Below are 27,111 nucleotides of genomic sequence, written 5' to 3'. Positions count from 1 at the left end.
TTCTTTCATGAACACTTAATGTAAAGGTAAGAGATTAACTTCAGTAATAGTGCTTTCCTCTGACCTGTACCTCTTTAGAAGTCTTTGATCTCTTAAGAACAATAGAGGCTGGGTGCAGTGGCTCATGCCTGTAATCCCAACACTTTGGGAGGCTGAGGTGGGTGGATCACCTGAGGTCAGGAGTTTGAGACCAGCCTGGCCAACATGGTGAAACCCTGTCTCCCCTAAAAAAAATACAGAAAATTAGCCAAGCATGGTGGTTGGCACCTGTAATCCCAGCTACTCAGGAGGCTGAGGCTTCCCCTCCTGGGTGAGGAGCGTCCTGAGACTAAGGAAAGAGCCTGGAAAATGGAGCAGACCTGGACGAGGTGGGTGGGCTGTTTCCTTCTCGCTGCACTCCAGACTTGGTGGTCCTCTTCCCTCCCCTCCCCCAGCGCCCTTAGGGAGAGATCGCCCCTCACCACCAGGGTCCCGTGACAGCTTCCCTTTTCTGTAGCCTTGCCCTGCCTGGTTCCCAGCCCACCTCTCTTGGTCATTTTCACATGTTCTGTTTTACGGGGTTTCCCTTGCTTAATGACTCTCCCCTCCACCGAGTCCTGATGTTAAAAATACCCAGGGAGGCTGCCTGGAACTTTCTGTAGAAATGGTTCTCTGTTGTTTCCTTGTTCGTGTGGCTAGAGGGATTCCAGTAGGTCTTCTTGAGAGATATGTTTGATGTCAGATGCTTTGAACAATATCAGGTTTATTCTCACCCTGCCATGTTTTCCTTCTCAGCCTCATCTGTCACTACTCACACAAAGGCAAAGGGACTGAGTGAGCAGAGCCCAGCAGCACTCATCTCCACAACCTCCAGTTGGAGCCCACTTGGGGGAGGAATGGAGAAGGAAAGAGATCAGGGCACCACACTGCTCAGGCTTTATTGAGGCCAGGCAACAGTTGGCTTTTAGGTCAGATTTTGGAGATGGCCTGTGAAACTGCGTTTTCTTCCAGTCCTTCCCTCAAACACACTTTAAAATGAAGCCCCATTCAAGGAAAGGGTAAGGATAAGAGACCATGTATTGAGACAAAGACTTCGTTTCTGTTTTTTAGTGGGTGGGAGGGTAGGGAGACTATTCCAGCGGTGTCTCTATAACAGATACGCTTCCATCTGTGGGATTTAGCTTTGGAGAATTGGGGTGGGGCCAAATGAGCGCTCTGACTCCTGAGAGTGAAGACGGTACAAACACAGAAGGTAAATTTGGGGCTTATGCAAAAGACTTGGGTGCTTTTAGTTGATTGCTAAGCTCAACAGGAGTGAATGGTATAATGTAAATATTAAAGAAGGAGCAAATTGAAACTTAGGGTTTGTTGACAGAAGAAGTAGGCTGTCTAGATTCTGTCTAGATCAAAAGTGATGATTTTACTTTTGGCTCCTTTCTGCTCCTCTTGGGCCTCTCCGAGAGGGCTGTGCTTAGTTCTGGGCATCATTAGATAAAATAAGTACAATCAAGAGACAGGAGGGAACTCAAAGCCATGCCTTGAGGGATGGCCAAAGGAAGGACCTGGGACTCCTGAGTCCGGAGAAATGACGACTGGGAGTGGGGAGGATGTGGTAGCTTCCTTCAAATTTCCGAAGAGCTATTGGTGGTAGAGGGATTGAATCACATTAGAATCTCTTAGGAGGACAGAACAACCGATGCAAGCGAGTTGTTGGGAGGCAAGTTATGGCTCAGTGTAAAGAAAAAGCTTTCTGGCCAGGTGCAGTGGCTCATGCCTGTAATCCCAGCACTTTGGGAGGCTGAGGCAGGCGGATCACCTGAGGTCGGGAGTTCGAGACCAGCCTGACCAACATGGAGAAACCCCATCTCTACTAAAATACAAAATTAGCCGGGCGTAGTCCCACGTGCCTGTAATCCCAGCTACTCCGGAGGCTGTGGCAGGAGAATCGCTTGAACCCGGGAGGAGAAGTTTGTGGTGAGCCGAGATCACGCCATTGCACTCCAGCCTGGGCAACAAAAGCGAAACTCCGCCTCAAAAAAAAAAAAAAAAAAAAGACCGGGCGAGGTGGCTCACGCCTGTAATCGCAGTACTTTGGGAGGCTGAGGGGGGCGGATTACGAGGTCAGGAGATTGAGACCATCCTGGCTAACACAGTGAAACCCCGTCTCTACTAAAAACACAAAAAAATTAGCCGGGCATGGTGGCGGGCGCCTGTAGTCCCAGCTACTTGGGAGGCTGAGGTAGGAGAATGGCGTGAACCCGGGAGGCGGAGCTTGCCGTGAGCCGAGATCGCGCCACTGCACTCCAGCCTGGGCGACAGAGCGAGACTCCGTCTCAAAAAAAAATTTAAAAAAAGCTTTCTAACAAGTTAGCTGCCTGGGCAGTATGGGCAGTAAAGAGATTGTTGACCCTGGAGTTACTCAGGCAAAGGCTAGATGACCACTTGATGGTGATGGGAGTGAGTGTATCAGGGCCTTTTGCTCTCTGCCAGTGTTTTTCACACTTGAAGAAAAAAGTATTATTTATTAAGTTTTAAAAATTTTATATTTACATGTAACAATTTCAGACAAATTCAGAAATGATTTGGAAAAATCGCAAATTATATATTTACAGTCCAATTAATTTGACAAACTGAGTATACTCATGGGATGGGCATTCAGATAGAGAAAGGGAACATTACCAGCATCCCTGAAGCCCTCCTGATGACTTCAAGGATAATCATTATCCTAATTTTTAACACCATAGAATAATTTTGCCTAGTTTTGAACTTTATGTAAATGAAATTATACACCATGTACTCTTTCGTATGTGGCTCCTTTCACTCAATCTTTTGCTTTTGGAGTTCTATACTGTTATATGGTATTGTAGTCCATTTATTCTTGCTTTTAAATAGGCTTCTATAGTGTATAAATATATCAAATTTATCTGTCCATTCTATTCTTAATAGGCACTTGGGCAATTTCCAGTTTGGAGCTATTATAAACAGTGTTGCTATGAACATTTCTGTACAGGTCTTTTGATGAACATATGTACACATTTCTGTTGAATAAATAAGTAGAAGTATGATTTCTGGGTAATAGGAAATGCATGTTCAGATTTAGTAAATACTGCCAGATTGTTTTTTTTTAAACAGATTACAAAAGAGATTTCTAAAGCGGGTATCCAGGCCAGGCGCGGTGGCTCACGCCTGTAATCCCAGCACTTTGGGAGGCCGAGGCGGGCGGATCACGGGGTCAGGAGATCGAGATAGTCCTGGCTAATACGGTGAAACCCCGTCTCTACTAAAAATACAAAAAATTAGCCGGGCGTGGTTGCAGGCACCTGTAGTCCCAGCTACTCGGGAGGCTGAGGCAGGAGAATGGCCTGAACCTGGGAGGCGGAGCTTGCAGTGAGCCGAGATCGCGCCACTGCACTCCAGCCTGGGTGACAGAGCGAGCCTACATCTCAAAAAAAAAAAAAAAAAAAAGAAGGTATCCAAAGGGAAGAACATAGTGAAAAGGTGCTCCACATCACTAGTTATCAGGGAAATGCAAATTAGAACCACAACACCATGCTGCTATATACATATCAGAATGGCTGAAATTAAAAAGATAGAAAGTAGCAAATGCTGGCAAGGTGGAACATTCAGAATGTTCACATATTTTTTAACCACTTCTCACAATAAGTAATATATTTACATTGCCACCAAGTACACTTACATATGCAACAAAGTTTCTTGTAACAATACTTAACTTTACTATGTGTTTTGCACTCTGATATTTGCTATTCTATTCTTTTTCTTTAAAAATAAAATGTTGGCTCTGATTCACTGAATTTATTTCTCCACCTAATGGGTCACAGTTGGAAAAATCCTATAATCACAGATCATGGCTGACATCTCAGATCCTTCCTAACTCACAGATCAGATTAGTTCATAAACACGTATTAAAAATTTGAGGGCCGGATGAAATGGCTCAGGCCTGTAGTCTCAACAGTTTGAGAGGCCAAGGCAGGTGGATGACTTAAGGTCAGAAGTTCGAGACCAGTCTGGCCAACGTGCTGAAACCCCATCTCTACTAAAAATACAAAAATTAGCTGGGTGTGGTGCCTGCACCTGTAGTCCCAGCTACTTAGGAGCCTGAGGCAGGAGAATCCCTTGAACCCGGGAGGCGGATGTTGCAGTGAGCTGAGATTATACCACTGCACTCCAGCCTGGGTGACACAGTGAGACTCTGTCTCAAAAATAAATAAATAAATAAATAAATAAATAAATAAATAAATTTTGAGAGCCCCAAACAGGTCAGACGCTGTGCTAGATGCTAAGAGTAAAACAATGAATGCAATGAATGAGACTGGGTCTCTGCCTTTAATGGCTTTACATTCTCATCATCTATAATTTTAATAGAGAGACACTAAGGCCGAGATACGCAGTGGCTGCTCTGGGTACACAGTGGATAGGGGATTGAAAGAATAAAAATTAACCATAATTGATAACATTTATTAAGCTTTAATTGTGTGCTAATCTCTTTGAATACTTAAGTCACCTAATCCTTACAACCCTATGAAGTAAATGTTATACTCATTTTTAAGAAAAGGAAATTGAGCTTCAGAAAGATTAAATAATTTTCCCAGAGTGACACACACAGCTGAGAAAGAAATATAGCCTTGAACTGTTTAATTCCAAAATCTATGCTTTTACTTTATTTTAGTAGAGTTTTGTAGGTGACTCAGTTTATGACTTGTTTCTGAAGCTAGCTACTTGCTCAATTTACCCACAAAGGACAAGGTGCTTGGTATTTTAGTTCTCAAAGTTAGATATGCTCTACTCCCAGCTACACATCATCTGCCCCTCTACAGCTCAATGGAAAGGTTCCCCCTACCCGCTGGGGCTGTTACCTGACTGTTGCCAAACTCACTGGTTAAATCATTTGGACAGAGCATGGTTGGCTCTGGAATAGCAAATTTTCTATGAATATACTGGCATTACAAAAAGCTGATTTGGTCACCAGCTTTCAGATTTATTTCCGTGAACAGGGCGAGAGTTGTCAAAAGAATAAGCTCATGGAGCTGATGAAGAACTTGATGATGAGGAGAGGTTTTCTCACCCGGCAGGTCCAGTGTCAACCAGGCAAACAGCTTCTACTGCTCTAAATTTTTAGCATCCACCTGTCTGGACTAGCAACTCCCTACACCTTCTGCTTTAAAGATTATCAGTACTTCAGGATTACTGTTTGTATTAATTTCCTATTGCTGGTGTAACAAATCACCACAAACTTTTTTTTTTTTTTTCTGAGATGGAGTCTCACTCTGTTGCCCAGGCTAGTGTGCAGTGGTGCAATCTTGGCTCACTGCAACCTCCGCCTCCCAGGTTCAAGGGATTCTCCTGCCTCAGCCTCCCAAGTAGCTGGGATTACAGGCACATGGCACCACACTCAGCTAATTTTTGTATTTTTAGTAGAGACGGGGTTTCACCATGTTGGCCTGGCTGGTCTCAAACTCCTGACCTCAAGTGATCCACCCGCCTTGGCCTCCCAAAGTGCTGGGATTACAGGTGTGAGCCACTGCGCCCGGCCAAATCACCACAAACTTAGTGGCTTAAAACAATACAAATGTATTGCCTTAAAGTTCTGGAGGTCAGAAGTCTGAAATTTGGTCTTCTAGGTTAAAACCAAGGTATCAGCAGGACTGTGCTCCTTCTAGAGGCTCTAAAGGAGAATTTGTTCCTTGCCCTTCATGGCTTCTAGAGACCACCCACATTCTGGGTTCATAGCCCCTTCCAGCAATGCCATCACTGGCCTCTGCTTCTATCATCACATCTCCTTTGATCATTCTGACCCTCCAGTGTCTCTCTTACTAGGACCCTTATGATTACATTGGACCCAACCAGATAATCCAGGATAATCTCCTCATCTCAAAATCTTTAGTCACATCTGCAAAGCCCTCTCTTGCTATGGAAAGTGGCATATACACAGGATCTGGGGATTAGGAATGTGGACATTCTTATAAGGCCATTATTTTAGCCTACCACATCGTTCAATGCTGAAAAAGTCATTACTAATTATCTTCCCCATTTCAGTGGAAATGTTCTGGTTTCTAGCATATGAGAAAGCTGAGTAAACATCAGGTGAATCGTGTATGAACCTTATACAACTTCCCCGAACACATAACTCAAGAAAAGAGTGAACTAGAAATGTTTAAGGGCAAACTATAAGACTGAAGGTTAAAAAAGGAAAGCAAATTAGTCTGTTTTGTTTTGTTTTCTATTCCCCTGCAATTTGATTTAATAAAATGCAAGCATTAATTGCATTTGCTTGCTGTATCTGTGAAAATTTGGAAAATGGAAGTAACATTCAAGAAAATTAATGATCTGGTTTCAAAATTTAAGAATTTTGACTTTGTTTCTTTTCTGGAGTACAGCCTTCAAGCAAGACAAGGTGTCCATTTACCACAGCTATATTGTACTTAACAGATCTCCATTGATAGCTTATTTGAATTTGTTTTTCTCTATATAAATGTTTAGCCTAGAGGAATCAGGGACATTTATTTTTCTCTGAATTTATGGTGAGTTAGTAGAGAGTCCTGTTTACAAAGACATAGTTACAACCAGAGATATATGGCCACTGAGGTTAAAGTGGTTAAATGATTTGCTGGCATTCACACAACTAGTATGTGTTGTATGAAGGCCTAGTTAATTCCAATACCTTTACTTATTATGGTGCTGGTGCTTTGCATGTAACACTTCATATTAGGAAAATGCTTGTTTTCAGAATTCTATTATTGAAACATCTTTGGAAGTTGAATTTCCTGTTTAATATTCAGCACTACTAGCAACTAATTATCTGAATTTTAAGAAGGAAATTCTGCCTTGGCAACTCCAGTCTACTTTTAAATGGGCCTATACTTGGATTTCGGCTTGGGGAATTTGCCAGAATCAATGCTTTCACTCCTACTTGCTTATTTTCCACATACTAGATCAGTCTGGACCTGACTCCCCCAACCCCCATTTTTTTCAGCTACGTGCTAAGACTATGTTTAAAATACCTAAAGACTGGGAAGGGGTTGTTTTTGTCTCAGAAAGGATAAGTAACACCTCATGGTGCCCTCCCCATCCTGGGAGGCTCGCCTGACTGTGGCTGAGGGATCATATTTTCAAGGCTAAGTGGAGCATCCATCCATTCAGTGGATGCCCCAGGACACTACTTCTATTGAAATCTACCCCCATTTTATAAATAAAATTCCAAACTGGGCTCAGAACATTCCACAAGTTGTCTCTGGCAAAAATTCAAATAGCATTTAAAGTTAGAAGAAAGTCCAGAATACAAGAGATGTCATATTGACCCAAGGTGGCTCTATGTGATTCTATTTTAAAACACTCAAATGCACTGAGGACTTGTCTTCCTCTGCCTCAGAGCATTTTCTGAGTTCTGTGGCCAGCAAGACAAGCATGATCTGAATTTCTTTTTTCTGAACGCTTATGGCTAAAGTGCTAAATTAGTCATAGACTATTTATAATAAATTGTATAATAATACTGTTTTATTTTCATAGCACTTTCACAGCCTATGATTCATCTTTCCTTAATCTGTCTCATTATCTTCAGTCCTTTTCTGCTTGTTACATTCCACAGAAACGTCTTTCTTTCTTGTCTTTTCCAAGGCCAGTGAGGGAAGAGGTAACTTGCAACTAGTGTCTTCTTATCATGGTCATGGTGGAAAGGGTGGAAAGAAGCAATAACTTCTGACATATAGAAAGCATTCACTGGCCAGGCACAGTGGCTCTCACCTGTAATCCCAGCACTTTGGGAGGCCAAGGCAGGAGGATCAGTTGAGGTCAGGAGTTCGAGACCAGCCTGGCCAACATGCTGAAACCCCATCTCTACTAAAAATACAAAAATTAGTGGGCATGGTGGGGGGTGCCTGTAATCCCAGCTAATCGGGAGGCCGAGGAATGAGAATTGCTTGAACCCAGGAAGTGGAGGTTGCAGTGAGCCGAGATCACACCACTGCACTCCAGCCTGGGTGACAGAGCAAGACTCTGTCGGAAAAACAAAAAAAACAAAAAAAACAAAAAAAACTAGAAAGCATTGACTCACAAAGAAAATTGAATGATTTCTAGCATTTCACACAATTTAAGAATGAATTTATTTTCCACTTCATAATGTGGTATATTATCATTCATAATGTAGAATAACATGCTGTGGATTTACAGTGTCTTTTAAATCATTATGCCTAACCCAAAGGATGTAGACTTCCAATTTTTAACTATTATAAATAATACTTGATAAATGTCTAGGTGCATAAAGCATCTTCTTCCACAGCATTATTTTTTGAATGAGAGATGTTCAGAAGTAGAATAACTACGTCAACATTTCCAGTTCTTGAAAGTACATTGCAAATTACTTATAGTCCCATAAGAAGGATATTGCATTCAATTTAAATATCTTTTTCAAGACCTGAATCCCTGTATTGTAAAGGGGGAAACTGAGGCACACTGACATTAAAGTGGCATAACCTAGGTGAATCAATAGCAACATTTCCAACTTTTACCCTTCTCTAGGGTAAAATGCTTCACTGTTGCTGTTAATCTCTATTACTATCCTGAAACGTTTCCTGAAATGATAATAAACAGAAAATTTTAAGATAAGAAAGTAAAAGATAGATGTAAATTACATCAAAACTATGTATACCTATTAGGATGTCTATTACAAGGACAGAGAAAAGAGAAAATAGATGCCGTGTTTGGTTAGGGGATTATGGGCAACATCCTTTATATGCTGCTTTTAAACTAAGTCAACATAGGTTTTTATTGCAGGAAGAAGTTCACATTTGTGTCTACCAAATGACAACATGTAAAGTTTGGAATTGAGTTGGTTTTAGGTTTTTCTGTGTATCAGTTGGAGGTTTTCTGTGTATAACTTTCTTGTATTACTTGGAGATTTTCAGGTTATTGGCACCACAGGAGCAGCATTATTGCCAGCAGACCCGGGGAGCTGGTTGGAGAGTCATTGCGACTTAATTTACCCTGAGCTAAAATTATTATGAGTGGGCCTTAATATACCAGTTGTTCCCACCTACACATCTAGCCTTGCCTTTGCTGGGATAAATTTGTATACCCTTCAGAGGTTAGATTCAGAAGTACCTCCTTTAGGAATTATTTTTAGAACCTAGATCTGGGTGTAGCCAGAACACGCTCTGCCTACTCTGTTGTAGCATGTAGCTAGTTGGTTAACTTGATATTTTCCATACTCCAAGTTTATCGGCAGAATGAAACGTTTTTGTCTATAAGTCTTCAGCATCTAACATTGCCTCTAGCACTTAGAAGGTCATCTATTAAGAGCTTTCCAGAGAACATTCCCCAAAAGGCCGATGGGAATATCTGTTTGGTGGGTGTCTCCTTATTGTAGAATGGATACAACAGGTTATCAAACTTGACACCATTATACATTCAGATTGTATTTATCATTGTTTAAGAAATATGTGTCTTGTTTCCTCAGTTACAGGAAAAGAAAAAAAAAAGAAATACGCATCAAATTCCTATGATCTAGACTTCTTTAATGCTGGACAGATGATAGTGAATGATCTAAAAACCCTCCCTTCCAGAGACTGACATTCTAGAGGGGTCACTAGGCATGGACATACATCACTGTTATACCTTGACCTGACATAGCCTTAACTCGAATTCACTTCAGTATGCTGTCAGCACAGCCATCTTTTGTAGCTCATCTTTCTTCCAGATTTTCCACCCTTAGGATCCTTAATGCTGAAATTATACTTCTTGACCACAGGTCAAGTCCCCCACTTCCTCATTCTTTCTGAATGTTGTTTACTGCGTCATGTATTCCAGTTCCTCAGCTCTCTGTATCTTCCAGGCCATCTGCTGTTTATTCACCTCCATACTGAACCTAGACGTCAGAGTCAGCTCTTTGAATCGTGTTCTCAACGCTGCTTTAGAATCTCTAACTGCCTTAACCATCTCCCGGCTTGGTAACCCTTAGTCAATTTTATTTTAAAATCCTAGAGGATTCTATGAGTGTTGTTTTAGTATGTTATAAAACCGCACTGAGAAGAAAGACTCTAGATTCATTCTTGCTAATCCTCAACAGGTCTATAATGCTGCTGAGAGATTCTCCTCCTCCTCCCACCTGCCTCTTTCTCCTGCTCCTCCTTCCCTGACTCTTTCTCTTCCTCTAAAAATATATTCCTCACAACCTTTGATTTCCGTAGTGTAAACAAAAGCAAGATGCAGAACTGTTATATTCAATATTATTTCCATTTGCAGAATTCACACAGGCAAATAAACTGAAGAACAACTAAATACATAAAAATCTTTATCAATGTTGCCTTCAGTTGGTAGAATTTTAAAAATTATTTTTATTTTTCTCTGTACACTTTTCTCTTTTCCAAAATTTCTACGAGGCATGTACTTCTTTTTAAATCATCAAAAATAGACATTGTAAAGAAAAGAAACTGAAAGATTATGTGAATATAAAAGTAGGTGGAAAGGGGAAAAATCACCTGTTTCTTAACATTCAGTCTAGGGCTCTAGAAAGATTGAGCCAACTGTAATATACTCCAGTGCCTTGTGGATATTAGTTGTTAATGAAAACTGAGGATTTTAGGGTGCATTGCCAGGACCAAAAGCAAAATGCAAAAGGTAAGTTTCAGAGGTGGGTGGAGAGACCATACACCATCCCTGGGGTAATGTGACTGAATCCAAAGCAGGTTATTTTCATGTCTTCTTTTGAAAGAGTGATACCTATGTCTTGGCTGATGCAGGGGAGGTAGAGGAAAATTTATTAGATATTTGGATATGTGATGACCTCAGAAGGTAAAGTGAGGAAAAATAATTACTTACTTATTAAGGGGTTTCTCTGAACCTTGATGGATAGCATCAAGAAAGTAATGTTAGTTTCCTTATTTTCTTTAGGATGAAGACTTAGTGCTGGACCAAAAACAAAACAAAACAAAGATCCCGAAACTTAAAGAAATTGTTGTGGATGCACGATGATTTTGTAGCTCACTGTAGCTATTGGGGACTTAGCACTCCAGAAAACAGCCTCTCAGAGTGACGGTCACTGTCAGTGAATAGACTTTGAGTGAAGGGTGTAATTGCAGCCTATACTGGAATAAAGTGGATGTTTCTGTATCAGTGCCAAGTCAGCCCACACTTAGTCAGCATGCAGAAGGAGGCTCACCGTGATGCTCTCTCTCCTTGGGAGCTTTGCCAATTAAGCATCCTCACTTGCAGAGGTTATAATGATAGATCTTGAGATGAGAAAAAATGATAATTTCACTGTATTATATAATAGTCTTAACGTTCTGCATCTGGGGCTTTTACCCTATTTGCATTTGAATATGTGTTTTTACAATTCGGGTGCCACATTGTGGGAGGGTATTTGGCAACATTTGGAACATAGAAAATATATCCAGTGTCTCTCCTTGGCAAGAGGAAAAAAAAACATCTGAGAAGTCTCAGAGCTTGTTCACAAATGCCTTTTCCACTTTGATTGTTTCTGTTTCCACCACCTTTCCCGCGTTTCAGTTTATTCCCTTGGGTAGGGACAATGCCAAGTGTTATCACGGGAGGGGTTGGAGAAAGATGTAAATATTCTGAAAAAAGTGGGTTAGAGATAGAGAAGTATAAAATGATGGATGACTCACTTTTCACGATAGGACCTATATAAAAAGTCACACTAGCCACTTCCGTTTTGGGATTTTAATTATTTTGTTACATGGCATCTGTTACACCAGTACTCAAATACTCAAGTGTAAGCTGTGCCCATCAGGGATAAGTTGATAGTCTAAGAAACAAGTTTGTGTCAGGGTTTGAGACAAAAATCCCATCTCATTAGCACAGCAAACCGTCCACCCTTCCTTTCGCCTCAGCTTCTCAGGGGTGAGTTCCCTGGAGTCAAGGCAGGTACAAAGGAGGTTCCCTGTAAATGTGTGGTTAGAAATAGGGCATATTGGGAAGAGTAAAAGTTTGGAGTCAAATAGACAGTTTTCAAGTTCAGGCTCTGACACCAACTAGCTGTGCGATCTTGGGCAAATTACTTTATCCTTCCAGGCCCCTTGTTTCCTCATCTGTAAACAGGGATTGTATGACGTACTTCACAGGATTCTATGATGACTGAATGAACTGATGCCTAGAAAGTATCAGGCATTCAGTAAATTGCAGAGGCAGCATTGGTGGTGAGTGGTGATGGTTGTCCATGATAATAATATGTTCACTTAATACAAGATTAGTACTGAGGAAAATTCCAGTGCAAGAAAACCTGTGGAATTATAAAATTATGCACCAGCAGTCCAGAAATTGTTAACTGTAGATGTCTTTGTTTTTAAGTTGACACTATTTCTAAAATCTTACCATTTATAAATTGTCAGGGCCAGAGCTTCCCATATTAAAAAATAGGCCACAGTTCTTCTCATTCTGACCCTTTTGTGTTTGCCACAGTTGAATATAGCTGTAAATTAAAAATAGGAAAAATGGATCTTGGAACGTTTGAAAAATTTATTTCATTTGAAACAGAAACCAGCAACTCATGTTAAATGAGCTCCAAGAATATGGGAATTGGAACAGAATCTGCATTTGGTTCAATGCCTACTCCTGTGAGGACCCCAAGAAAGAGCAAACTTCAGCAGTCTTGCTGTCATGCCACATGCCCCTCATTGTTTGAGAGGCCACACCGAGCCGAGTCCTTTCCATAGTTCATCTTTTATCAAGGTCATTAAAGGAAGAGCAATGTAAATTCAATAAAAATAGATTATTCAAACTTTTTAAAAATAAGAATTAGCCTTTTGGCAAAAATAGTAAGAAAAAAAGGGGGAGGATGCTCAGTATATTTTCCGCCACTCTAAACCTCCGGACTTTTCATTTCTCTGGGTTCTTTTCTAGTTTGTTTCTATGGGTATTTTCACAATAGTGCAAATCTTAGCCCCTTTCTTGCTGACATTATTTTAAATCATTTTGGGGGCTTCCAAGCTATAGTGTTTGAGGAAGGAGGTGCAAATGAAGAAACAATTTCACCCTTGGCTTCCCTTCATATTCCCACCTGAGGGTGAGCACTTGGGGAGGAAGGCTTGAGGAGGGGGAAAGGTAAACAGGAAGTTGGAAGATGTCCTAGGAGGCAGTTTAGGGCTCCTCAGGGTGGGGGGAAGATGGAGCGGGGTGGTTGGGAAGGGGAAAACAAAATGAAAGCCCCCTGAACACACCGTTCATTTTCCTATAATTGGGTCTTTGTTATGTTTCCTTGTGTATTTACACCCATCCTTTAAGACCTAGATTCAGTGTTATCTGTTTTCTGTAAATTTCCTAGACCCCTCCACCAACCACCCTGTCCCAGCCCACTCCCCACCAGGACAAAATTAACTGCTATCTTATTTATGTTCTGAAATCTCTGTTAAATCTAATTTTTCTAATAATTATCTCTCTGAATCATGTGTCTGCTTCCCTCAATAGATTCTGAGTACTTTAACCACAGGGTATATATACTTTTTCACCTTTGTATTTCCAGTACCTGGCATATAAGCAACTTCTCAATAAATGTTTACAAAATGGAATTATAAAAACCCTAAAAATAGCAATGAAGGCCCAGGTTTTTGCTCTAGGTATTGCTATAGCAGATTGTTTTTTCTCCTTCAGAATTTTTGTTCATAATAATAAAATATATATATATATATATATATAAAGAAGCTTGAAAGCTAGAAAATGCCTCTGGGAGATGGCCCCGGTCTTCAGGCTTAGAAATGTTAAGCAAGGGTGGTGGTTAGTGATGAAGTAGGAGGGCCAGACTATGTGGTTCTCAGAGCAAACTAAATACATGTGATTGGCCTGAAGAGAGGGCCAGAAAATCACCATTCCTTTGGGAGTTTAGACACTCATATGGGAATAAATAACCTTAGGTTAATTATTTTAGTAGGTGAGACTGGAGAGAAGAAAGTATGGAGCCTAGACAGGCATCAGTACCTTAGAAATAGTTTTAGTGGTGATTTTGGTCCTAGAATACAAATATCTCATACTGTTCAAAGACTCATAGAACCTGCTTTGTAATGATGATTACCATCTTGTCATTGCTTTTGAATGAGATGATTCATTCATATGATCTGTTGTTCCTCTCAGTCCACAAATTAGACAGACTAAAATACAAGAAAATAATACCAGAAATAACAGTTTACGGAGGAAGGTCTATACCTGCCTTATAGAAAATATCTCTCTCTGCAGGCTCCTAAGCAAGAAGAAACCCAAGTGTCTACCCCTCCCCACAATGTTATGAGAAACTAGACTAGTGGGACCAATGAGATGCTTGAATCTTGAAAGGAGCTATATCAGTGGCCAGTTTCAAGTAAAGCAAAATTGAGTGTTTTGGATAACCCTGGCCATAAATGAAACTACCATTCTTAGAAAATTACTGGAAGAAATCATCACAGGACAGTTTGAGAATGTCAGAATATCAGGGAGTGGCAGATGGCCTTCAGAGAAGCAATTATTTCCTGATCATTCTCAACTTAATCACCCTGGAAAGCCATAGAAAAACCAAGTAATATGGGATATTGAATGTTGATGTATTATTTGAGTCTAATATCTTAATAGCTACTTATCAGCAACTCAAGAAAATATGAGTGATATACCATGCAGAAATCAAGCAGGTGAACAGCTTGTGAGTAGGTTGTACTTGGAAAATGCTTGGTACTTCCAAAAGCAAAATAATGTCCTGGTGAGAATATTAATATATGTGGTTTTAGTGGAATTGGTATTGTCATTAGCAGATTGATGACGTAGGGAGAAAGACAAGGTAAGACATTGAGGAAAAATATAGTTCATTTATACAGAAAAAGCAAAATTTTAAGTGAAAGCATCATGGGGGAAAGATTATATATGGAAATGCAGGAGAGCTAAAAGTGGCCTGGCGAACCACATATTAGCTGAGCATGAGTCATTCATGGATTGATATTTTAAAAAACTAGAGACACTTGAATTTGAGAAACTAGGACAAGGATATAAAATTTTTTTCTGAACTTGGGTAATACGAAAGAATGTACCAACATATATTACCACTTTGTGTGTGTGTGTGTGTGTGTGTGTGTGTGTGTGTGTGTGTGTGTGTGTGTGTGTGTGTCCATGCTTGGAGTCTGTCTCTATCATACCCCAATTCTCCTTGCACTTTGGTTTATCAAATGTTGTCACAAATTGCAACCCCTTAGACTTACACTCTGTGTTTCTTCACTCTGAGCCCCTTCCCTTGGGGAGCGTCAGATTCCTTTGTAACTTGTGGAGCAGCTGAGTGAGCCCCTTTCTCTGGCAATAAGAGAGGGAACTTGAGCTGTTAATAGAGCTAAAGTGATTTCTTAAAAATCTCCCGAGACACTGCGAGTATGCTTATTAACTCAGTACCCATCTAAAGTGACCTCTCTATCCTTCCAGTTATTGATTCATATCAGGCAGGCAGTGTGCTCAGAGTGGGTGTGGGTGATGCAGGAAGGGTGAGGTGTCTGGTAGGGCTGATATGTATTGCTGTGTTGTAGCTTGCTCTTGACCTATAATGTGCAATCTGCAGAGCAGAGAAGATTGAGTGAGATCATGTCTGGAAGGTACCCTGGATCCTTGGACAGTATTAAAATGGGTTTTATGTTTAAGCATCTATTAGAATAGAATTGCATAATTACTGCAAGGAACCTTAGAAAGTCATGTCCTTCTTTTATAAATATTAGAGAAAACTAATGCCCAGAGAGGTGAAAGTGACATGCAAGCCAATATAGTAGCTTGTTGCCACAAATTAATTAATTGTGTGTGAAGCCAATGGGTTTCTCAAGACTGTGTCTTAATAAAGCAGAAATGAAATTCTGTCTGCACTTGGTCTATACTGGGGTAACAGCATCAGAAACCTGCAAGATGCCAGGCAAGTATCATAATTAAGTGAATGAGGGACGACAAGGACAGGGAGTGGCAGGGACTGTGACAAACTGGAAAACACATCCCTGTCCTGTGTAAAGGGGGCAAGTTATCCCGCTGTGTGGGAAGGCAGGCCCAGTGTTGGTAGACCCACTCATTTCCCAAGAGCAGTTAGAAGTGGGTCAAACTTGTGTGGGCTAAATAAAACATGTCGGATGGGCTGAATTTGGCCTGAGGGTTGACCTTGCTCCTGACAGCAGATGCAGCCACCTTTGTCTGTGGACTAGGCAGAAATGCTCAGTGAATAGCAGCAGCTAAGTATAAATTTTTTCCCCATAAATTTTTTAAAGACATTGTTCTGGTTGATGGTTTTGACATCCTTCTCCTATTTTACCTCCACAGAGGGGAGTACATACGTAGTACATTCCTCTTTGGCATTGTTTACTCTCAGGGAAAGCTTTTAAGGAGGAGAAGGGAAAGAGGCAGGGGGCCTGGAAGAATCACAAGCTGGTGATCTACTTTTGGATACGAAATAATTGTCAGGTGGCATGTGTAGCCCAATGTGCCCTGTCTGGTATTTTCATGTCCATCTGGGACTTAACAAAGTGAAGATTTCTGCCAAGATCCAGCCCTGAGGCAGGGAAGAAAAAACCAACAATTTCCAAGCAAATGCCAGGTCCTCCTCTGCCTCCCTGTGAATATCTTCTGGCTTTTAAAAACAGAAGTCCTGTAGGCTGGGCACAGTGGCTCATGCCTGTAACCTCTGCACTTTGGGAGGCCGAGGCGGGCGGATCACCTGAGGTCAGGAGTTCGAGACCAACCTGACCAACACGGAGGAACCCCGTCTCTACTAAAAATATAAAATTAGCCGGGCATGGTGGCAGGCACCTGTAATCCCAGCTACTGGGGAGGCTGGGGCAGGAGAATCGCTTGAACCTGGGAGGCGGAGGTTGTGGTGAGCCGAGATCGTGCCATGCACTCCAGCCTGGGCAACAAAAGCAAAACTCTGTCTCAAAAAAAAAAAAAAAAAAGAGAGAAAGAGAGAAGTCCTCTAAATCTCTGTTTACAGAATTCTTGGGAGCCCCCAAGAGTTTAAAGAATAAGCTACCTATTGAAAGCATCTTTCTGTAGGGTTATTGAAATCATCTGTTTCTGACATCCCCATCAGACAGTCAGTTGTCAAGACAGTAGACAGCCCCCCTTTAAAACATTAGTCACTGAGTCCGTCTTTCTTTTTGATTCACAAGACTCTAGTGGCTAAATGCCTCTCCATGTCTTGAAAGGCTTCAAACAGTCTGCACCCCCTGCCCAGTCTTCCCATTACTTCCCTGACCTCACCTCCTACTGCTCACCACGTGCTCACTGCACCCAGCCACTAACTAGTATGCTTCCTCTTATGGGCCTTTGCATTTTATGTTCTCTGCTTAGAAGACTCTTTCCCTAGAGACCCCCATGCCTATCCTTATGGCTTCATAGAGCAGCCTTGTCTACTGAAAATTGCAATCCCCTCTACCTCCTCCTACCTCCAGCTCTCCCTATCCACATTCCCCACTTTACTTTTTTTTATAGCACTTGTTCCCAACTGCTACTATACAATTTATTTATTTGTCTCCCCTTACTGTAAAAATTCCACGAGTGCAGGGATTTTTGTCTGTTTTGCTCACTGCTACATTTGTGGAGCTTACAACAGTGCCTAAAAGCACTTGTCAAGCATGGGCTTGAGAAGTATTTGTTGAATACATTTTGAGATACTGTCCCCTCTCTGCTAGGGATGGTGGTATTTACTATGCTGAAAAGATACACCTCTTGCTACTGAATCATGGTGTTATTAACATTTCCACTCATAAACTTTGTCTGTTTTTCAAGGTTTCTGTGTCAATTCTACTTTCTAAACATATCTTAAATTTTTAAAATTTCCCCTTTGTTAAACCATCACAACTTCCTATTTGGAATATAGATTCTCACCATCCATTTTTGCCCCTCCACAGTCTCACTGTGTAGAGCCAGAATGCAGCTGGAATGACCTATCTAAAATATAAATCTGATCATTACCATTCTTTCCTTAATTTAAAATCCTTCATTGATTTCCCATAGCTTTTCACATTAGACTCAGTGGCCTTACCCCATACCACAAGGTCCTGCGTGGCCTGGTTGCAACATTGGCTTTCTTTGTTCCTCTAACGGGCCAGAGTCCTTTCTGACTCAGGGCCTTTGCTGTTCTCTCATGATGGAACACTCTTCCACTCCCATTCTCCCATTCTACACCTGGTTGACATCCTCCCATCTACGTTTAAATGTTCCTTTCCCTGAGTTTCTCTGAGTCCCTGTGCTAGTTAAGTTCCCTCTGCATTTTCCTTCACAACATTTACTACAATAGTAGTTAATTCTTGTGAAATTATTTAATGGCTGGCTCTCATGTACTTATTGAGAATAGGAACTCTTCTGTGGTGTTTGCCTTTGTATCCCCAGCACTTGACACGGTCCCTGATACATAATAGAAGCTTAGTAAATACTTGCAGAGAGATAAATAGAAATGACAAATAGGTAGGTGTCTTCTCCTCGATCCCTGGGATGGGAGCCTTGTGGGGTAGTATCTCATTAATTAATGATGTGTTTGCCTCCACAGAGATTATTTTGCAGAGGATGATGGGGAGATGGTACCCAGAACGAGTCACACAGCAGGTAAGGATGCTGTGGGCCTTGCCTTGTTAAATTCTTTGTTTCTTTTGTTTATTCATTTGGTTTTCTTTTGAGACAGGGTCTCACTCTCTCACTATGGATGTAGTGCAGTGGTGTGATCATAGCTCACTGCAACCTCAAACTCCTGGGGTCAAGCTATCCTTTCACCTCAGCCTCCTGAGTAGCTGGGACTACAGACATATGCCTAATTTTTAATATTTTGTTTTAGAGGTGGGAGTCTTGCTATATTGCTCAGGTTGGTTTTGAATGTCTGACCTGAAGCAATACACCCACTCCAGCTTTCCAAAGTGTGTGAGAGAAATTGGCACTTGGCCAATTCTTGGTTTTCTATTGATCTTAATTCTCTTGAATTATGGCCTCTTTAAATTCATCATGGCAATATCTTCAAACTTTTGTGAATTTCCAAATTTGCACATACTACTGTAGCAATTTCACACGAGAATTATAAGCTAGCTATAATTCTAGGTACTGAGAAGCAGCATAGTACAGTAAATCATTACAGATACTTATGTGAATTCTTCATACTTTTAACGATTCTGTAATTGCAAGGCTAAACTCACTTGTACAATGATTAAAATAAATTATGTTACTAAAATGAAATCTTTATCTTAATACACCATTAAAATAGGTATAATAGGCCGGGCATGGTGGCTCACGCCTGTGATCCCAGCACTTTAGGAGGCTGAGGCGGGCGTATCACCTGAGGTCAGGAGTTCAAGACCAGGCTAGCCAACATGGTGAAACCCCATCTCTACCAAAAATACAAAAATTAGCTAGGCATGGTGGCCCACGCCTGTAATCCCAGCTACACAGGAGGCTGAGGCAGGAGAATCTCTTGAACCCGGAAGGCAGAGGTTGCAGTGAGCTGAGATCGTGGCACTGTACTCCAGCCTGGGTGATAGAGCAGACTCAGTCTCAAAAAAAAAAAAAATAATAAAATAATAAATAAATAAAATGGGTATAATAATAATGTTAATCTCATAGGTGAGATTGAGAAAAGCTTTTAGTACAGAGGCTATCAAGGAATAAGCACTCGGTATCTTATCTATTGTTACTATTAATGTATTCGTAACAACAGCACAATTATTACTGCACTAACATTAGCCAGAGATCTACCTGAATTGCAAAACCAAAGGGAAGATGACATTCTTTGGGGGTCTATTTTCCACAAAACTTGTTCTCAACCTGAGGGTTTTACTTCCTTGCTAAGTTCTTTGCCTTTTTCATAACAGCCCGGAAGCACAGATTGTTTATATGCACAATTTGGAAAAAAGTTTTTAATTTGAATAAGTTAAGAATTTCAGAGTCACTTAAAATTAGTATTTGAAATGTGTGTTAAATCCACAAATTCCAAGGGTTACTGTGCTCAACATTTTAAATGTCAATATTCTACATTTTGAGGCAAAAATTGAAGGACTAGGGCAAAAATGTGAGGGGAATGGATAAAATGCTTACTACATATAATACATGTGGCAAGGTGCTTTTATTATTTTATTTAATCCATATAACAGTTCTATAAAGCAGATATTATTACCCCTGTTTTACAGAGGCAATATATCAGCAAAATTAAGAGATTTGCCTAAATTCCCACAATTAGCAAGTGGTCAGGATTCAAATCCAAGCCTCAAGGCATTGCTCTTTCTATCATATCCACCAATCTAACTGTAATGTATTGTTATTCTGTTTTATCAGATTATCTTCCCCTTAGTAGTATATTTAATTTCACCTAAATGTGGAAGAAATCATTTTTTCTAATTACGTTTATTTATTTATTTATTTTTGAGACAGAGTCTTGCTCTGTCACCCAGGCTGGAGTGCAGTGGTGCCGTCTCGGCTCACTGCAACCTCCGCCTCCCAGGTTCAAGCAATTCTCCTGCCTCAGCCTCCCGAGTAGCTGGGATTACATGTGCTTGCCACCACGCCTGGCTAATTTTTATAGTTTTGGTAGAGATGGGGTTTCGCCATGTTGGCCAGGCTGGTCTTGAACTCCTGACCTCAAGTGATCCACCTGCCTCAACCACCCAAAAAACTGGGATTACAGGTGTGAGCCACCATGCCCAGCCTCTAATTACTTTTAATTAAAAATTTTGCATTTACGTATAAACATTCAGAATATCACCAAAACAGGGGCAATATCATCATAATTATTTTATTATTATTATTTGCTATCACAGAGTAGTATACAACTAACAGAACAATTATATTGGGTAAGCTGCATGAAAAACAATTGAAGAGGGAAAAATAATATTTCCATATATATGTAATTGATTTGTACTATGCACTAATAAAGCCTGCTTTAAATTTCTGTTCTAGTTTAAACCCCGAAACAGTACCAGGCAAGGTTAGTGGCTATTGAAAATATCATTAAGGACAGGGTTATCTAAAGACACACTGGGTACTACATTAATTTTGCAAAAATAAAAAGACAGTATACAGTGTTCAGTTTAAAAACAAGTCATATGATCTTACATTTCAGCTTTTTTTCTTTGAAATCAGTGGTGTAATGGGGAGTTAAATACTTTTAGGCAAAAAACAAACACATACACACACACTCACACAAGAACAAATTAATAAAACAAAAGCCTCTTTTAAAACCACCCTATTGACTATCATCATTTTTTTCTTCACCCTTTTCATCTTTCTATTCACCAATGTCTTTCCAGTCCTTTTTCTCTTTTCTTCTTTTTTCTTTTTCCAGTTTTTCCAACTTCCCCTTTCCCTGCATCACTTTCTTTTATCCCAGAATACAGCAATAGCCTTTATATCTATAATCTTAAACGCCTTTCTTCCCTCAAGGCTGTATATTATCTGCAGCAGTAATTCTTCATTTCTTTCATTTCTCTGAGTTTTCTTACAACATCGCCAATGAATTAGCCAAGATGTTCTCCTGTGCTCTTTTGGTGAAATTTTCAGAACAAAACAAGAAAAAGGAGATCCCTTTGGTGCATTAGAATCCTGGAACTTCTTTCTTCTCTCTCTCTCTCTCTCTCTCTCTCTCGTTTCCTTGCAGACAGAATATAGATTTTTGTTTCTTTCTTATAATGGGCCTGTTCACCTTCACCCTGTCTTCAGATTTTTTCTTTCTCTTTAGCAGAAATGAATTTCCATCTTTTCTGAACATAAAAAAAAAAATAATTCTAAGAAGTTGACTGAAGCATCTGGGTGCTTTTTCTTGGGCTCCTTCTGGCAAGTTGGCAGAACGAAGGAAAGAAGGCAGGGAAGGAGGGAGAGAGGAGGGAGGGAAGGAAGGAAGGAAGGGAGGGAGGAAGGGAGGGAGGGAGGGGGAAGGGAGGGGAGGGGAGGGAAGGAAGGAGGCAGGCAGAGAGGTGGGGGAAAAGAGAAAAAAAAAAGAAAGAGAAAGGAAGAAAGGAAGGAAGGGAGAGAGTGAGAAGGAGAGAAAGAAAAAGAGATAGGAAGAAAAGCATGCAAAGGCATTTTGCCTCTTACTCCCTTGGATCTCCTTTCCCCAAGTGTCTAGTTAACTTTTCCTCAGCCAGGCAGTCACCCAGCACCTGTTTTGCTCTTACTTGCCCTGACACTGTCTGTAGCGCTTAATGCTTTGCCATGATTGTCTTCTTATTTAAAAAATAGTTCCATAATAAAAGTTCATTATTTCCTTCTGTCAGCCAGGAAAGTATGTAGCTTTCTATGTTTTCTACCTGTCTGTAACTCCAACCCTGCCCCAACATGAGGTCCTCTGTGTACTTTGTTTGACAGAGGCTCTGATTTCTCATTCTTTAACAATGTTACTTCTCAAAAGCAAGCATAGGGTTAATTACAGCTTAGACTCCACTAGGTTCTCCCAAAGCAATGCTTCCATTGGTTAATGGAGTGATTGAGTCTCTGCCTCTTTACCTGTTTTCCCCACTCTCAGACCTATTGCAATCCCTTTAATTGCTAAAATAACACAGTAGTAGCATACTGCTAAGAAAGACAGATGGAGAAAATATGGGATTGGTTCTGCCACTTTTTAGCAATGCGATCTTGGTCAAGCAAACTTTCTGAATCTTTACTTACTCATCAGTAAAATGGACTTAATAATCACTTATGTCTATTTCACTGATTGCAGCGACTTCATAAATGAAATAATTCATGTGAAACTATTTTGTAACATGTAATGCCCTTTAAATATGTTGGCTGTTATAATTGTTACTGTTACTAAATAGTAACCTGAAAAATTATCGGTAGAGATAGTTTGCTAGCAGCTTGGTTCTTTCCTTTAGACTGTTGTGGTTACCTTTTGTTATGTGACAAACCATCCCAAAATTTAGTGACTTAAAACAGGGGTCAGCAGCAAACTACAGCCCATGGGCCAACAGTCAGTTTTTATAAGTAAAGATTTATAGCCACACAGTGACACTCATTCATTTACAGATGGTCTGTGTCTGCTCTGTGTTACAGGGTAGAGTTGAGTACCTGTGCCAGAGATGATGTGACCCACAAGCCTAAAACACTGTCTGGTCCTTTAAGAAAAAGTCTGCCCACACCTGGCTTAAAACAACAATGATTTATTATTTCTCACAATTCTGTTTTGGCAAACCGGGCATTATCGCTGCTGGTCTCACCTGGGATCACTCACCTGGCTGCAACTTCCTGATGGCTTGACTGAGACTGAAGGTCTCAGACAGCCTTGCTCACTTGTCTGGCAGGTGGTGACTCTCAGCTGGGGCACCTTCACTTCGCTGAACACCCTTTCCTTCTCCAGTGGGGTAGACCGACTTCTTCACAGCATGGTTGTCTTGGGATGCTAATAAGGCAAGAGCAGAAATGCAAGGCCTCTCAAAGCTAGTCTCTGGAACTCATACAGTAGCATTTATATCATATTCTGCCAGTCAAGGCAAGCCACTTTGCCAACCCAGATTCAAGAGTTGGGGAAATAGGCTCTACTTCTTAATGGCAGGAGTATCACATTACAAAGGCCTATGGACCCAAACTAGTTTGATTCACTGGGGATGGCTATTAATATGATCTACCACAGACTACTTTATGTAAACTGTTTCTATGTGGCCTAGATTGAGTTTGTATTTTGCAGAAACTGAATTCTGCTGGAATGTGCCAGTTAGAATGATCCTAGTGCTGTTATTATATAAACCTTTTTTTTTGTTGTTCTGTTTCATTGACAGCTTTTCTTAGTGACACTAAAGATCGAGGCCCTCCAGTGCAGTCACAGATCTGGAGAAGTGGTGAAAAGGTCCCGTTTGTGCAGACATATTCCTTGAGAGCATTTGAGAAACCCCCTCAGGTACAGACCCAGGCTCTTCGAGACTTTGAGAAGGTAAGTCATGTGAGTGGATAATTGTTATCCCAATTAGAAGCAGTACTATGGAATAGTGATGCCTGATAAAAATATGACCCATGGATTGGTCCAGATTATGGATGGTATTATCATTATGGTGTCTCTTTCAAGAGCATGTCCCAATAAACATATGTTCTGTCAGCTGTGTGCTGGGGGGTGCAGTTTATGGACCCTTGCCTGTACAGCAGTCCCTCCTTTGGATGCCTCAAACTGCATAGTACTGAACCCTATATTTACTATGTCTTTTTCTATACATACATACTTAGGATAAAGTTTAATTTATAAATTAAATGTTAATGAGGCTAACAGTAGTTAATAATAACATAGAACAATTATAACAATATACCAGCATTACTACTCTTGCACTTTTACATTGTTAAGTAAAATAGGAGTTACTTGAACACAAGCGCTGTGATACTGCAACAATCTGATAACCCAGACAGTACTGAGTGACTAACTGGTGGGCGATATATACAGCCTGGATGTGCTGGACAAAGGGATGATTCAAGGGTGAGATAGAGTGGATGGCACGAGATTTCATCATGCTGCTCAGAACAATGGGCAATTTAAAATTTATGAGTTGTTCATTTCTAGAATTTTCTATTTAACATTTTCACACTGTGGTTGACTGTGGGTAACTGACACCATGGAAAGCAAAACTGTGGATAAGGGGGGACTAACTGTACCAGTAAATGCTGCCTCATCACCTACACCCTTGGTTTACTTCTCAGATAAACTCAGGAAGTTTAAATGGCATTCTGAGAATCTGTAGCTGCAACATAGTGAGCCCAGGAGTCCCAGTCCAGCAGCTAGTATTAAATCCTCTGTTGCTAGCTTGGACCTCTCTCGATATCTAGGAATTGTCTGCAGTGTGCAGTGGCACAGTAACAACCATTTGTTTCTCAACAAGAATCTGATAATGTTGCTTGAACCTCCTGAACCAGTGCTGCATGCTCTGCTTCTTCATATGTTTGTCCTTAGATTTGACCAAAAACAATAACTGATAATGTAATACAGATTCCCCAGCTCCCTGTGAGCTGGGTTGAGCCCAGGAAGTCTGTACAAGAGAGCATGTCTACTGGGATTTAAATAGCCCAGAAACAGGTAGCCGGAATTTCTTATACTCTTGTGCTCTAAAAAAAAAAAAAAAAAAAAAAAAAAAAAAAAAAGGAAGAAAGAAATAGCTCTTTGGTGCCCCCTCAGGGATACCCAGCAAGCAGGTCCCACATAAATAATGTGTAAATAGTCTGTGAGATACTGGGGTTTCTCTCATTCTGGAATTGGAATTGATAACTTCTGACAGAAAAAAAAAAGTAAAATTCTAATCTCAAAAAATTTTGTGTTGACATGGGTTTACCCCATCTTCCCTCAATTTGTAAGTAGAAATATTTCACCAATACTTTCTGTACATCCTACCAGATATTTCTGTGGGCAAAGAATATGCACCATATAACATGTGCCTAAGAATTAACAGCCTATTCTTCAAATTTTATGCTTAGCATTCTCATGTATACTGTGTGTATTTTTTTTTAAGACATGGAGAGTTTGCATGATAATCAAGAGGCTTTTGAAGACTAAACCTCCGAACAGCTGTGTGGTGCTGGTGGGGGAAGCAAGGATGCTAACACCCCAACCCCCTCCTTTTTTTGTTTTTTTTTTTTCACCTTTTGGATCTGCTGTGATGCAGAAAGGGCGAGCAGAGCTGCAGAGCTCCTCAAAACTGTGTGGGGTGCTCTCCAAAGGCCAGCCAGCCTGCATGTTCCTTTTCATTGAGAGATGACTGGAAATATAGAAATGAGGGGTGTCACCTCCATTGAAAGAATGGGTGGCAGATATAAGGCCCAAAATCCTTTTCTCTTAGAGTTTAGATCTAATATGACAGATTAGTCCTTATTTCTCGATGCTGGGAAACACTGACAGAAACCAAGCTAAGACGCAGGGAAAAGGCCAATAAGAGATAGTTTAAATCTCTCTCTGCTATGTGTCAAATAAAAAGTAAGTAAAGAGGCTACAACCCACTTCAGGCTTGATCAGAAAGTCATTGCCGGTAAATCATGCAGTGTTGTGTCACACGTTTGTTCATTTTCATATCCATTCATCCATCCTGTGGACTCTGAATGACAGCACCTAAAATACAAAACGCCTCCATGAAAGGGTTTAAAAATTAGAGAAAACATTGGTTAGAAAAAATATAGGAGAGATAGGAACACATTCCTATGCCCTACCCTAAAAATGGTAAAATACTAAATAACATGGTATTTTCTGTAAAGTTTAAAATATGCATTTGGTAGCCTTGGGATATAGGATAGGTAGCAGTACTCAGAGAGAGGAAGGGACATGCTAAATGTTTTTTGCCAAAGTAGGGTCGACTCCTCCAGGGCTTAAAGACAAAGGGATACAGGCCTGGAAGAAGCAGCCAGGAATCCCTTCTTATTTCATTTATCCATGCAACAAACACATGATCACATTAAATGAGATACTTTAGTTCCTGCCCTTAGATAGTTATAGTCTATTTGGAAGTACAGACATTGCATTAAATACAATATAGCATGGCAAGTGCTTTCATAGAGATAAGGACAGTACACTCTGAGATCTTGAGAGAAAATGTCTACTTTTATTAAAGGAGCAGGGAAAGGCCTCTTACCAGAGGACATTTCTCCTGGGGGCTTCACGTTGAGCAAGGTCTCCAAAGCTGAGTTAGATTTTACTAGTCAGAGAAGTAGAGTATAATATTCCAGACAGAGGGGAGATTTGGGGGAAGGAAGAGAGATATGTTCAAATAAGAGACTGGACTATAGAGAGGTAAGAAAAAGAGAGTTAGAACAGGAGAGAAGTAATATTAAAAGTACTCAATCTGTCAAAAGTAATTATAATTGTTCAGTAATGCAGTTACCTCTAAAATGTTTGCTGATGTAGGAAATTCTAGAGAAAAAAGGCCCTTTGATTACAGGGAAAGAGATAACAGACTAAAAATGCAAATACTGGCACATTATGGAACCAAAACATAATTAGTCAATTAACAAGCGAAAATGACAATTATCATTTATGTTGGTGTAGAAAAAAGGGACAAAGAAAGCAACATTTCCAACATACAACAGTGTTTCTTTTCTTTCATTCTCCACCCACAACCAACAGCATGGTTGTATGTGTATACAAACTCCAATTGTATGTTTGTCAGGTTGAGGTCAATAGGTATTACACTCCATGATGAAAGGAGGGCATTGCTTAGCATATATGCTTCATTTGTATTTTTGAATGAGTGAGTGATTTAA

General features: G+C 40.4%; 1 pseudogene; it reads left to right on the top strand.

The window, feature by feature from the left end:
* Positions 1 to 289: 289 nt before the first annotated feature.
* Positions 290 to 27,111, top strand: part of LOC112204998 (myomegalin-like) — a 92,551-nt pseudogene continuing 65,729 nt past the window's right edge.

The sequence above is a fragment of the Pan troglodytes genome, chromosome 1 (genome assembly GCF_028858775.2).
Source record: "Pan troglodytes isolate AG18354 chromosome 1, NHGRI_mPanTro3-v2.0_pri, whole genome shotgun sequence".
In the NCBI taxonomy this organism is placed as follows: domain Eukaryota; kingdom Metazoa; phylum Chordata; class Mammalia; order Primates; family Hominidae; genus Pan; species Pan troglodytes.
The sequence above is the reverse complement of the archived record's forward strand: the minus strand, read 5'-3'. Positions and strand labels throughout refer to the sequence as shown.